Here is a 12706-nt window from a genome sequence, read left to right as displayed (position 1 = left end):
CTGCTGTTCCCCACCACCCGGCCGTGCCATGCTTTGCCTTCCTGCAGCTTCTCCCCTCTCCTGGAGATCTTGGAGTGCTGCACAGCCAGCACCAAATCAAGCTTTTAACGGGGAATCAAGGAGGTCTCCACTTCCCAGATGGGCAACCACGACGCGATGAAGCTGTTCAGCCCCGTGCAAAACCTCTGTGGCAGAGCCGAGCCCCAGCCTGCAGCGGGGCTGAAAATCCTCCTCCTAATCTCTGCTTTATTGAAGAGCACCGGGGGATTTTTAGTGGCTGTGCTTAGATTACTCATTCATTTTCCTCTCCTTAGCTCCTCTCCACCTTGGCAGAGAGCATCTCCTTTATTAGCTCCATGCTTGCACTGCAGTGACAAAGCTGCTAGCAGATCCTTTTGCCCTGCAGGCCACCCTCTTAAAAACCAAGTGAAGCATCCTCAGCTCGTGTGAGTGGATGCAACCGCATTTCCTCGCAGCAAAGGTGCCAGTTCTTGCCTGGGAAAGCACTTGTAGCACTTATGCTCCAGCTCTTAGGGTCACAGCATGGGCCTCGCTGGGAGCTGAGCATTTTAGGACCTTCAGGCAGGCAGAAGTGATGGAGAGGTGCTGCTCAGGGTGAGCCTGTGCGCGCCCATCTGATGTGCTGACTGCTGGCTGCAGCCCTGCGCTGCGCTGGAGGCTGGACGGCGGAGCTGGACGGAGCCCAGGGCTTTCAGCAGAGAGAGAAAATTGCCTGGCAGAAGAAGCAGCGAGAAGTAAAGCGCTTGTTGCTCAGGCAGGAAATTGTTATCTCCCCCCAAACCTGCGTCTCCAGTAGAGGCTGCAGGTGCAGGGGCAGCCGAACCCTCGGCCAGGGCTACGCTGCCCACAGTGCCCGACAGAGCCCAAGGAACCACAGCCCACAAAAACACTGGGAAAACCAAGTCCTGGTCATTTCCATCCATAAAAGCACCGTGCCGTGTTGCTCATGGTGGGGCAGCATCCATCCTCCCTTGCTGGTTAGCACCCGGCGTGGCCAGGCAGATGCATTTCGGGTGGCTGAGACTCTTGCTTGTGCAACGGCAGGGCTTGGATTTGGGGCTGATCCCGGCCTGGCAAAGCTCTGCTAATGCAGCTCCTCTGGATCAGAGCCAGGGGAGCTGTGGGTGGAATTTCACCTTTCTCCATAGAGGGAGATGCTCCGAGACTTGGATGCGTGCAGGCAGCGGCTCTCTTCTGCTTAGAAATTGCTTTGGTTCCCCAAGCCAAGCGGCAGTGGGAACTGCTTGCCCAGCAGAAGCTGCTGGGTGGGGGCAGCCTGTGGGCCAGGAGCTCATCCCGAGGGTCTAGAGCTGCTTGGCTTCTGTTATCCCCTTCCTTCTCCCTCCCTCTGCAGATTGAGGGGGTCTGGGACAAATGTTTGCGAGTTGGAAGGGGTCTGGAGACGCCGGGTTCCGGATCTTAGGTGATGAAGGATGCAGAAACGCCAAAAAGTATGATGGATGGAGCAAATCCGGGTGGACAGGCTCATGGGCTGTGACACCGCAGGGGTGGCTGCGTTCCCAGGGGTGGGAATGGGCTGGGGGGAGCCTCCCTCGTGGTTACACCATCCCTCCAGGAAACTGGGGCCCCAAACCAGCTTTCACCCCCCGATTTATCAGGAGAAAATAATAAAAGCACAGCATCCCGTCAAATATAATTAACAGAAAAAAAAAAAAAGACAAGATTTTTCAAAGTTTGGGTCCTGAGAAGGGATGTTTTATTCATGGCCCGGCAGGGAAGTGCTCGCAATGCCATTAATTAAGGGAGCTGCTGGGTGCTGCGCCTGCTTGGCTTTGTCATCCTGACACCCAGCACCAGGAACGGGGGCAGCAGGGGGGGATATGGGTCCAGGATGCCCCCTGGGCTCCCAAAATTGTGTGGGGCAAGGGTGGCTGCAGCCTCCCTGGACTCGGCGTGACCCCAGGAGCAGCACGCGGCTCCGAGTGTTTGCTGTGCTAGGAAATGTCCCCAGTAACTTTCCAGGGAGGTAATAAAATATCTGGTATTGAGCAAACAAGAACAGGTGCAGGGACAACACAAGGGGGGAGAGGGACTTGGGAACGGTCCTCAGGGGAGGCGGCAAGGAACAGCCCAAATGCACGGCCAGAAAGCCACATTAATAATATTGCCATGGAAGAAGCTTCTCCAAAAATATATATTATTTTGTGAGATGAAAGTGGTGAAACAAGGCTGGGAAGTGGGACAAGCACCTGGGCTGGAAGTAGAGGTGACGGTGGCATCGTTAGCTCAGCTCCAGCGCTGCACCCAGGGGTGCTGGTGTGCTCCCAGGCCAGGCACCCGGCTGGTGGCACTCCATGGGGAAAAGCTTCCTTTGTGCCTGCGGTGTCTGATGCTTTGAAAGGGCAGGAGCAGCCTCCAAGGAGCAAGAAATTAATGAGGGAAGCATCCGCTGGCTGCCCAGCAAGGAGGGACGGTGCCCAGGAGGGTTGGGTAGCGGCCGCCCGCGGTGCTCAGCGGTGTCCTGGGCACCTGGTGGGCTCCCTGCAATTCGGGGAGCTGGCTGCGACCCTGGGGCCAGCAGGCTTCGTTAACGCCTCCCTTTTAATCAAGGTAATGCTCCCTTGCGCCTCGGCCCAGGCGGTGTCGGGGGGAAGATTAATCGCCAAGCCGCCGTGCTCCAAAACCTGAGCGCAGCACAGGGCTCTGCTCAGACAGCCCCGCCGCCCGCCTCCCCTCGGCGCTCCATTTCCCCCAGGGATGCAGCCAAAAAAAAGGGGGAATTCAAATGGTAGTGCTGAAAATCCCAAGTTTTCCATGGGATTTCAGTGCAGGGCTTAGGAGGGTTCAAGCTGCAAGGGTGCTCCGTGGAGCCAAGAGCAATAATGGGTCTAAAATTTTTATTTTTATTTTTATTTTTATTTTTATTTTTATTTTTATTTTTATTTTTATTTTTATTTTTATTTATTATTTTTATTTTTTTTTTATCCAGGGGATCCCACCCTGCACGCAACAACCTCCCATCCCCTAAAGTGCAAAGAAACCCAAAGCCTGCGCCATCAGGGAAGCAGCATCGGCTACCCAGGGGGGATGCAATTAGCTTAATTGCTGAGAGCACTGGTGGGAAGATGGTGAGCTCTGCCCAGCTGGGACTAATGAGAGCAGAAGCACCCTGCTCCCCAGCCTCTTGGGCTGGTGGCTTATAAAGAGGAGGAACAAGGGGGGTGAGAAGGGTGCTGGGGGAGGACTGTGAGGGGCAGAGCTGGCCTGTGGCTCCTTTTGGGGGTGAGTTGTGCCCCTCGGGGGCTGCGGAGGAGGTGGCGTGGGACAGTCTGTCACCGCAGCGGGGCTGGGCTGGCTCCCAGGCACAACGGCTCCATCTGCTCCTGCAGCAGAGCCCTCCTGTTCGGCCTCCAAGTCCAGCAAAGGTAGCTTGTAACCTTTATTCGGGGCTGGCTCTGTGCAAAGCCACGTGCCCTATGGAAAACCACTCTCCCTGGGGAGAAATCCTCCTGTTTTATCCAGATCCCTGATATTGAGACAAAAATCCCTTTTGGTGTGGGATGGGTGCTTTTGGAAAGCAGGTCTGAGGGGCTCTGAGAAGGCAGGGTTTGTGGGGAGGAAAGGGTTTGTCTGTGGGGTCAGGCGGGCAGGGACCCGCACAGTGCTGCCTGCGCTGAGCTGGGTTAATTAGCAGCACCCGTCTCTGATCCTTCTGCTTCACTACAAACGTGTCAGCCCTGAAACTTTAATGCCTCTACACCGGCACTTCAATTATTAACCACCGTGGTAATGGAGAAGCTGGGCTGGGCTCAGGCTCTGGGGGCATGCAGGAGGCAGCAGCACAGCTCTGAGCATCGCAGGGCTGCTCGCTGCAGCTCAGACGCTGCTTGGCCCCCAGCCTGCTTTGGCTGCCTCCTCGGTGCTTTGGGGAATTTCCTCCAGCTTGTTCCTGCTCTGCAGGGACCGAGCAGCGTCCCGGCATCTCTTGCTCCCTGCCTGCGCTGTGTTTTCCTTGTTAAATTTGCTAGAAGGGATTGATGTTCCCGAGGGGGCTGATGGAGATGTCTGAAGCCTCGGAATTAAGGTTTGTGATGCTGTCTGCAATCCAGGGAACATCTGTGGCTTTTCCAGGGTCCTGTCCCTACGGTAAAACTGGTGCCCAGTGGGGCCAGCAGAGAGGTGTGTGCTGGGTGCAGGGATGGGGCTTGTCCCCTGCCACCAGTAGTGCCCAATCCTGCTGGGGAAGAGCCTCCCCCCTAGCTACAAGATGTGTTTGCCAAAAATGTAAAACTCCTGTGCTAACAGGCTAATGAATTAATTACAGCTCATTAGCAGAATTACAATCCCATTAGTACCTCTGGATGATGGCTGGGAGGGGGAAGCTGATGCTGGGAGGATGTGGGCTGCTGAGCAGCACTGTTTGCACGGGGGAACCTGGGGTGCTGCGGGGCTGGCTCCCAGAAATGGGGTCATGCTCTGGCAGCCCCTCTTGGGAACCCCTAAATGACGGCCTTTAGCATCAATTTCCACTTATGCCTTCCTGGAAGCAGTCTTCCCAGAACAGAAGCACTGACATTTCCCAGCACACCGGGGTGCCAAACCACGTTCCATCCTGCCTTTGCCTAGGTCCCTTCTTGGAGCAGGTTCACGAAAATCCCTTGTGGGTGTGGATGAACAAGGGGAACGGGCTGAGTCCATGCAGGGCAGGTCCTGGTGCCCTTGCTCTTTGCTCTCTCTGGGAGCAGAGGCTGCCTTCTGCCCCACTTCTCCCCTCAATCTTATTAGCACTTCCTTTATTCTCTATTCTCATTGCTGTCACTCAATTCTTTGATCCTTTTAATTCATTATTTTTATTTCAAAGATTTTTTTTTTTTTTTTTTAAAAAAAAGGCTCCGCTGGCAAGGTGAGGTGAGCGTGGACCTGGCTGATTAAATATAGCAGGGAGATGTGCTGATCAAAGCACGCCAGCCTCGGGGTGCATCGCTCAGCCCCTGCACCCTTGGGCCCTTTCCCACCTCCTCTTTCCCCTGTACCCATCCCTGATGGGAATTGGGGGAGTGCTGGGGCCTCCCACTCGCCCAGATAAATGGCTCAAGACCTTAAGCCCCGGCTGGAACAAGCACCAAGTTTTCCTTAATTTCTCTTCCCCGAGCCTGATGCTTAGGATCCGGGTGCTTCTGTAATGCAGCAACACACCTCATGAATAAAGATTAAGTTGATTAAAAAGGAAAACCCAGAGCATGGCAGAAGAAAAGTGATTTGCAGAGATTAGATGCTCTGGCACATCAGGAGTTCCCTGAAGGGCTGAGCTAACATGTTCAAGCATTTAAGCCCTCTTCCCTGTTTTGTAACTAATGGCTTTGGGTCGGGATGACTAACTCTCCGAAGTGATAACCATCCTCGGGAGGCAGAGGTGAGCCTTGGTGTGCTGAACAGGGCTGTGTGCCCTGCCGAAACCTGCTCTGTGCTCCTTATTGCAGCAGCCAGGTGTAGAGGTGGGGGTACAAGCCGTGCACCCCGGCAGGCACAGCCTCTTCCATCCTCCTGCACCCAGCGCATCCCCTGCTATCAGGTGCCCAAAGAGCAGCTTTCCATGAATCAGCCTAAGGGGAGAAAAATCAATGTTTTTCTTCCTGTTTGCAAACGTGAGGCTGGAAACGAGGCTCCTCCAAACACTGCTCCAGCCATCAGACCGTTGCAAGAAAGCCAAGGTACATCCTTCCCTAACAACTGGAGAAAAAGGAGGAAAAAAAAATCCAAACGTTATTTTTCTATCCCCAGGGATCTTCTTCTCAGGAGAGCCCCGAGGCTGCTGGCTCCTTGTTGCACCCCTGGGGTGACTGCTCCAGCCTATGCTGGGAAAAGGGCACGGAGCATTATTTAAGGAAGCAGTGGGGAGAGGAATGTGTGCGCAAAACCTAGAAAATCCTTTGGCTGGGATTTACAGGGGTAGATAGGAGGGCAGAAAGCAGCCTGCGCTTCGTTTTCACTGACGCAACCTCTGCCTTCATCTGAATTTATTATAGGCTATCTGGTCGGCAGAAACATCTCTTTTCTGGGCAAGGACCGTGTCTCGTTAAGCCCTGTTTGAACCAACGAGACCATCCCCGTACCCGGGAGATTATAAAGTAATTGGCCTTTTAATTCTGGCCTGACAACGCGATGCTCTCCGTGCCGCAGTTTCTCCTCCGGTTTCGTTCCTCTCTGGAGATGCCGTCACCGAGCCAGCCGGGGGAAGCCAGCCCCGAGGCCGTGCACGTCCACGTGGGGACCTCTGCGTGTCCCAAAACGTGGGGACAGCCACCCAGGGGTGGGCGTGCCGGGAGCAGAGCATCCTCGGCGCTGTCGGAAGGAGGCAGCTGCAGAGCAGGAAGCCGGCGGTGGCAGGGGGGGAAGGCAGCAAATTGAGCTAATTTTAAGATTTCCATGATAGATTTCCGAATTGGATTACGCGGCTCGGTTGCCGGCGATGGCAGGGGTCTGGAGCTGGTGATTTGAGGCCCCCTCTTCCCTCCTGCCTGTCCCTGCGTGACCCAGGAGCCTCGCCTCCCGCTGTAGTATTTTTCTGTGCGAGCCAAATTTCATCACGGCTAATTACTCTCCCGTCTCTACAAATTCCCTGGCTCGGGGGGGGGGGGGGCAGCGATGCAATTCTCTGCTCCCCTCCCCGCCGAGGTGCTGCAGCCCGGAGGTGGCCGCATTGCAGGCGCCCGAGCCCCGGCGATGCTCGCGCCGCTTTGCTCAGCGTTGCGCCACAAAATGAGAGCTTTGCGCCACAAAACGAGCGCTTTGCTCCGAGTTCCTGGCTGCTGACGGGAGCGGGGAGGTCTGAAGGGTGTGCTCGGACCCCAGCATGCTGTCTGCGCGCATCGGGGTGGCTGTGATCAGGAGCTGGGGGATGCAGCTGTTTCGGGAAGGTGGCAAAAGCCGTGAATCCGAGCAGAAATGCAGCTGGCAAAGCAGCGGCTCCCCCCCTGCTCCTCCCTGCAGCTACAACCATTCATCCTGAGCGGTTGTAGCCAGGGCTGGATTTTGGCAGAAATTACCAGCCCATCAATCCAGGCAGCTATTTCTTCCCCCCCACCCCCCCGCTGGTTCGGCGGGGAAGAAGTACGAAGCAATACAAATATCGAAAGGCTGCACGTGGGGGATTAGTGACTCGGCAAGGCAAATATTTGACCTACATCTTGATGGGCACCGGCAAGGTCATTTGGGGCTGTGTTTCTTCCCCAACTTCTGCCCAGAGGAATTTTAGTGGCGTGGTTATTTCGTTTTGGATAGTAGGAAAGGAAAGGCTCAGGGTCTGGAGCCGTGGGGCTGGGTGAGGGCTGGGCCCCCATCCGTGATTTTTGGGGTGCTGGGATGCTCAGGTGGGCGAGCTCATCTGCAGCACAAACACCCCTGAATATTTGCAGGACTCTTCCTGCAAACACAGAAGGGAACAAGCAACTCCTTTTGTTCTGAGCAGAGATTGTACGTGCTGAGAATCCTCGTCTGAACAAACGGACGGGTTTTTCTTCCAACAAACATCACTGATCTCTCTTTTTTTTTTTTTTTTTCCTCCTCTCCTTTTCACGTGTTGTTCGCTCTGTTCTACAAACAATGTTCTTTTAAGCCCGGGCAGAAAACTGTCTTCAGAGCATGATGCAATGGCAGAGCGCAGCGATGTCTGCTTGGCAATGAGATTAAGCGGAAGTCATTTATAAAGGTCTTCTCATCCCAAAGCAGGAGGGGGGTGGGAGAACAAAACCGAAAAAAAAAAACACCCACAACCCGGAGCACTGTTTGGTTTGGATGGCCGGGCGTGCAGCTGGGGTTACAGGGACAGCGGTCCAAGAGCTCATGGACACCCCAGCCCCAGATCTGCTCGCACAAAGCCTCCTTGGTTTCCGGCAGCAGCAGCGAGCGCCTTTTGGTGCTGGAGAATAATTTCAGATTCGCTCCCCTGGGGCCACAAATTGCTGGTGGTTTCCCCAAAATCTGCTCCTGTAGCTGGTAGACCCCCACGGTTTAAATAGGGCATTTGTGGCAAACTGGGCTTTAGTTTGTGGTGTGGCTCAGTCTTGGGGCTCAGGCTGTGGTTCCTGCTCTCAGACAAGTGTCTCTCTTGGGCAGGGCTGCTAAAATATCAGTCTGGTGGGAAACCTGATTTTGGGGGGATTTGGAGCCGCTGCCTCCTGAGGCAGAGTGAGGGAGGCTGTTGGCATCCTCTAGGTAAGTGCAGGGCAGCTTTGACCCCTGTTTCTAGGCATCCATGTGCCCTGCATCCCTGATTTTGATGATCTTGAGCGCCTTTTCCACACTAAATGATTTAATGATTGTGTAAGATGCACCCAGCTGGGCAGGCAGGGGGCTGCTGGCAGATCCAGCACCCCAAAATCCCTTTCTTTGCCACCAGAGTGGAGATCACAGCTCCTGACAAAGACCTGACCCTAAAGTTTCACCCATCAGATCCAGGAGCATGAGCGTTTGTCAGGGCTCGAGTAGCAGGTTTACCCAGAGGGAATGACGTTGGATTTTGGCAGGGGAGATGTTTGAGAAGAGAAGCCAACAGGCTCCCCAGAACCCCAGGCTCTGTCATCCAGGGTGGGTGGAAAGTCACTTTCCTATCACCTCTATTTTGAGGGGCTCCCCCATCACTTCTGCTGCTTGCCAGTGGGCTGATGCTTCCCAAAAAGCTGCGGTGAGGAATCACAGGTCACTGCTGCAGACTTACCTTCACAAAGTTCATCACTCCTCTGCAATTTTGCTCTCTGTTTGGGTCCTGCTGGGCTGCCCTTGCCTCCCCAGGCTTGCTCCAGGTGGGTTTTGATAGCTCACTTTTGTCAAGTTTCATTGGCCTTGGAGTCCAACAGCAAGCACCTCCTGCGGAGACAGAAATGTCTTCAGGGCTACCAGCTTGCCAGCCAGCAGGGAGCGGGGAATTGCTGAGTTTGGGTAAATTTTTCATTACAGAGAAAACAAATTCTACAGGTTCTTCCCAGGGTAATGCACAACTTCCAAATACCCAGCAGACACAACAGCCTGGCTCCAAAGAAAAAGCACAATTTCTCATTCAACGTTTTCCTGCGCCCGCTCCCCGGTTTTCTGTAGAAAATGAACTTCTGGCTAAACCTATTCAATCTCACAAAGCATTTCAGTTTTGACAGGAGTGCATATTTTGGAGGAACGTAGTTCCATCAGAGTTTCTCCAGCCAACTCTAATCCCAAATGCCTTGCTGTGACTAAACCTCATTTCTATGTTAAGTACCTTAGCTTGCCTGTAAGGGACAGGTAAAAACTCAATCAGTCAAGTAGCCTCCCCGCAGCTGTCTTGTTAAGTGTTGGCTTTTTAAAATGTTTTTTTTTTTCATCTTTTCTTTAATGGAGCAGAGGTGGAAGACCCCCAGGGAGAGGCACAGTTTGCTCCCTGACAAACAAACCCACGATTTTGCTCTGGCAGCTCCCTGACCGTGGGGGAGAGAGGGATGCACTGTAGGAAGCTGCCACTTCTTGCAAGGATGCTCGGGGCACCTGGGTCTAGGGAACCCTTTGCTGCTTTCTCTTTCGTTATCCAACATCCAGAATGGAGGAAAAGAGGGGGAAAAAGCCCAGTTTTGGTGAAGCACCTTAGCTGAGAAGTGTGGAGTGCTGGCGCAGTGGCAGCCCCAGAGTGCTGGCTGTGGTCCTTGGAGAGGAGCACGCAGACATTTCTCCTCTTGTGTGTGCATCAATATACCCGCTGGCAGCCAAATTACCAGCCCAGCGGGGCTGAATTTAAGGCACAGGCTGCTGTAGCAGAGGCACGGCTCTTTTTCTTCTCCCACGGAGCTTGATTGTACCTCTCCAAGCACTGCACCTCCTCTCTGAGCTCCTCACTTTGCACTCTTGCTGTCCCCATGCATGTGCCACCCATGCAGTGCAGGAGGGTACGGCCTGATCCTTCCAGGAGGGGTGGATGTCCTGGGAAAAGGGGAAGAGCCTTCCTCCATCCCTTTATGAGCCCCCTGCCCTTGGTTTGTGGGGCTGCTCTGCCCCTTTAGCTTGGGTTTGGTGTTTGCTGGCAGCTGTGGGCAGTCAGCACCGGTGCTGTGGGCCTGGTGCTGTTCCCAAATTCACGTGGGGTTGGGAAAATGTGCGAAATGGGGGAGTGGAACAAATGAGGAGATCACGGTGCTTCACTTTGACTTTGGGAATAAAATATTTTGTTTCAAGAACAGCCCGAATGCCCCATGTGGGGAGTTTTTATTTTGTAATAAAACTGGGAGCGCAGAGCGGGATCCAAAACTTCCCAGGTGGGGAGAGCTGAGCGCTGGCAGAGGTCTCACGACCCCGTGTGATGTCTCCATCACAGCCAGAGCCTAAGGTTTTCCTGCCAGAAAACTGTTCTTGGGCTTGCTCTGGAGAGGTGCTCACCCAGCCATCAGTTCCTGGAGGGCAAATAACCGGGATTTGGAAGTGGCTCGTCACCGTGACCCCTCTATTCTCTCCTTTCTAGCCATTGGGGCTGGATGGCATTTCTTCATACACCAGGGTTTCTCCTGCAGCAGAGTTGGGTCCCCAAAAGGTCCTATGGCCCTCTTGGGGACCATGGGACCACAAGAGTGGGGTTCTATGGGGACAGTGGCGTTGCTGCCCGGTCCCTTGTGCCTCCACGCAGGACATCGCTGTGGCTGAGCTGGCTCTGCCCCCGGGTCAGAGATGGTTACATAAAATACTTACTGTGTGCCCCAAGACCGTGTTGGGTGGAAGCCAACGTACTGATTAGGTGACGTCTGCCCGGGACGGGGTGGATTTTGTCCTCGCAGCAGCTGGTGGTCCCCGAGCTGCTGCCCAGAGGCTGCTTACGTAAGGAATCGGCTGCAGAGAGCGCCTGGGGGTTATTTTGGGGGGTTGGTTTTTGGCTGCCTTGCCCCTGGGGTGCCCATCTCCTTGCGATGAGCATCCATCGGTCATCACAGCTCTTTCCTCTTCCCTGTGTTAAAATAACCTGCCCCATGGGCAAGCGAAAGGAAGCTGAGCACTGGTGGTGGAGCACGGGGAGCATGCAAGGGGACGGGGGGCTTCACCCCACTGCTCTGAGCAGCTCTTTTGGGAGCATCCCATGGCAGAGAGGCAAAGCTGTGCTTATCCCTGCTGGTCCAGGGCACGAGCTAGCATTGGGCTTATGCACGAGGTCTGGGAAATCACAGCTGCTGCCCCAAATCCTCCCCCCCAAACACGGCAGGTCACGATAGCAGCAGATAAGCTTCTTGCCTCCTGCTTCGTCCTATATTTGCTGGGCAGGATCCCAGCGGGACACGGTCCCAGGGCAGATCTCGGGGTGGTGGCGTGCCGAGTGTGGTTGTTTTTTCCCAAACTGGCTTTTTTCCTGCTCCCCAGCTGCGGGCAGGGTCTCCTTGATCATTTGTCCCACCGATGTGGCCTGGGTCTCTCCGCAGGGACCCTGCTGGAATGAGCTCTGCTGGGTGAGAGGAGGCTGAGTAAAATTGGAGCCTCCCGAGGGCTGCAGCGTGATCCCAGCTGCACGACCCCACGGCAGATGAGGGGATGGAGAGGGGGAGACCCCAGTGCCTGAGTCTGCAGGGAGCCTGAGCCCGCGGCATGGGGCCAGCCCCCGGGGGGATGCCAGCGCTTGCATGCGGTGACGATGCTGCTAACGTCGGCGTTGCAGCTGGGGACAAATCCAGCTGGACGGAGCAATCCTTTATTAGCAAAATCTGCAGAGTTTCACTGGCTGCAAGCAGCCCCGTTTGTTGGCTGGCAGCAAGGCCAACGTCTCCTTCCCTGCGCTGGACGTTTTGGGGGAGAAACGGCTCGTTTGGTGCCTGGCTCCTCGTGGGGCAGGGCGCTAATGACAGCCCCTGGCTGAGTGTTCCTGGGGCAGGACGTGTCCCATGGCTCTGCCATCCCAACCCAGAGCAAAAGGCCCAGTTCTCCTGCACCATCTGGGGCCACATCCTGCACTGGGACCAGCTCCGAGCACCGCAGGGCTGCCCATGGAGCACCAGAGCACGTTAACAGCGTGCTAATGGCTGCATTTAATTTGGGTAGGAGACTCCTTTTGTGCACCCAGGGCCTTCTAGGAGCAGCACCTCACTTTGGGGACATCCCACAGCCCCACGGTGCGCTGGCACGGGGTGATTTGGAGGAGTCTCAGCCTGGCTCTGGGATGGATCTGGCATCCAGGGTCCTCGGGTCCTCTTCATCTTGTTCTTGGGAGCCCCCCGGCCCCATCCACTGCCCCGTGACCCCGTGCCATGGGCAGGACGGGTGACTTAGCATGTTTCTCGGGCCCCGCTGCCCCCCCCCCAAAGCCTCTTCCTCCAGGAGCCCTGACACTAATGCAGTGCAAGCGCGGGATTTATGGGCGGCAGCCCTCCAACCGGCCCATCCGTCTTGATTAAATTAGCCCTAATGGCTCTGCGCTGACTCGCTCGCCTCCCCGCGCAGCCGTGGTGCTCCTGGGCGGTGGGATGGGGCTCCTGGGGGACAGGGGGCTGCAAGGACCCCCCCAGGGCACTGGGGATCAGGCTATGGGATCAGGATCTGGCTGTGGGGTCACGCCAGATACTGACCCCTGGCCTCATCTCCGGCACCTCTGGTGGTGTGGGGTGCTTGTCACCCTCCGAGCCGGCCCCGAGGGCTGCGGACCCCCTGAGCATCCCCTGGGGTTTGGGTTTTCCAGCCAGGGATATCAAAGCGCTGGTAAAAAGTCAGCGTTGTGGGGTTGGTGCAAGCAATA

The 12706-nt window shown here is 55.5% G+C and overlaps 1 long non-coding RNA gene across 1 annotated transcript; it reads left to right on the top strand.

The window, feature by feature from the left end:
• The first annotated feature begins 3223 nt into the window (after positions 1–3223).
• On the top strand, positions 3224–6742 carry LOC137864832 (uncharacterized). The gene is made up of 2 exons (XR_011101640.1): positions 3224–3407; positions 6009–6742. It is a non-coding gene; the product is annotated as an uncharacterized lncRNA (long non-coding RNA).
• Positions 6743–12706: the final 5964 nt, after the last annotated feature.

The sequence above is a fragment of the Anas acuta genome, chromosome 15, assembly GCF_963932015.1.
Source record: "Anas acuta chromosome 15, bAnaAcu1.1, whole genome shotgun sequence".
NCBI classification, from domain to species: Eukaryota; Metazoa; Chordata; class Aves; order Anseriformes; family Anatidae; genus Anas; species Anas acuta.
The sequence above is the reverse complement of the archived record's forward strand: the minus strand, read 5'-3'. Positions and strand labels throughout refer to the sequence as shown.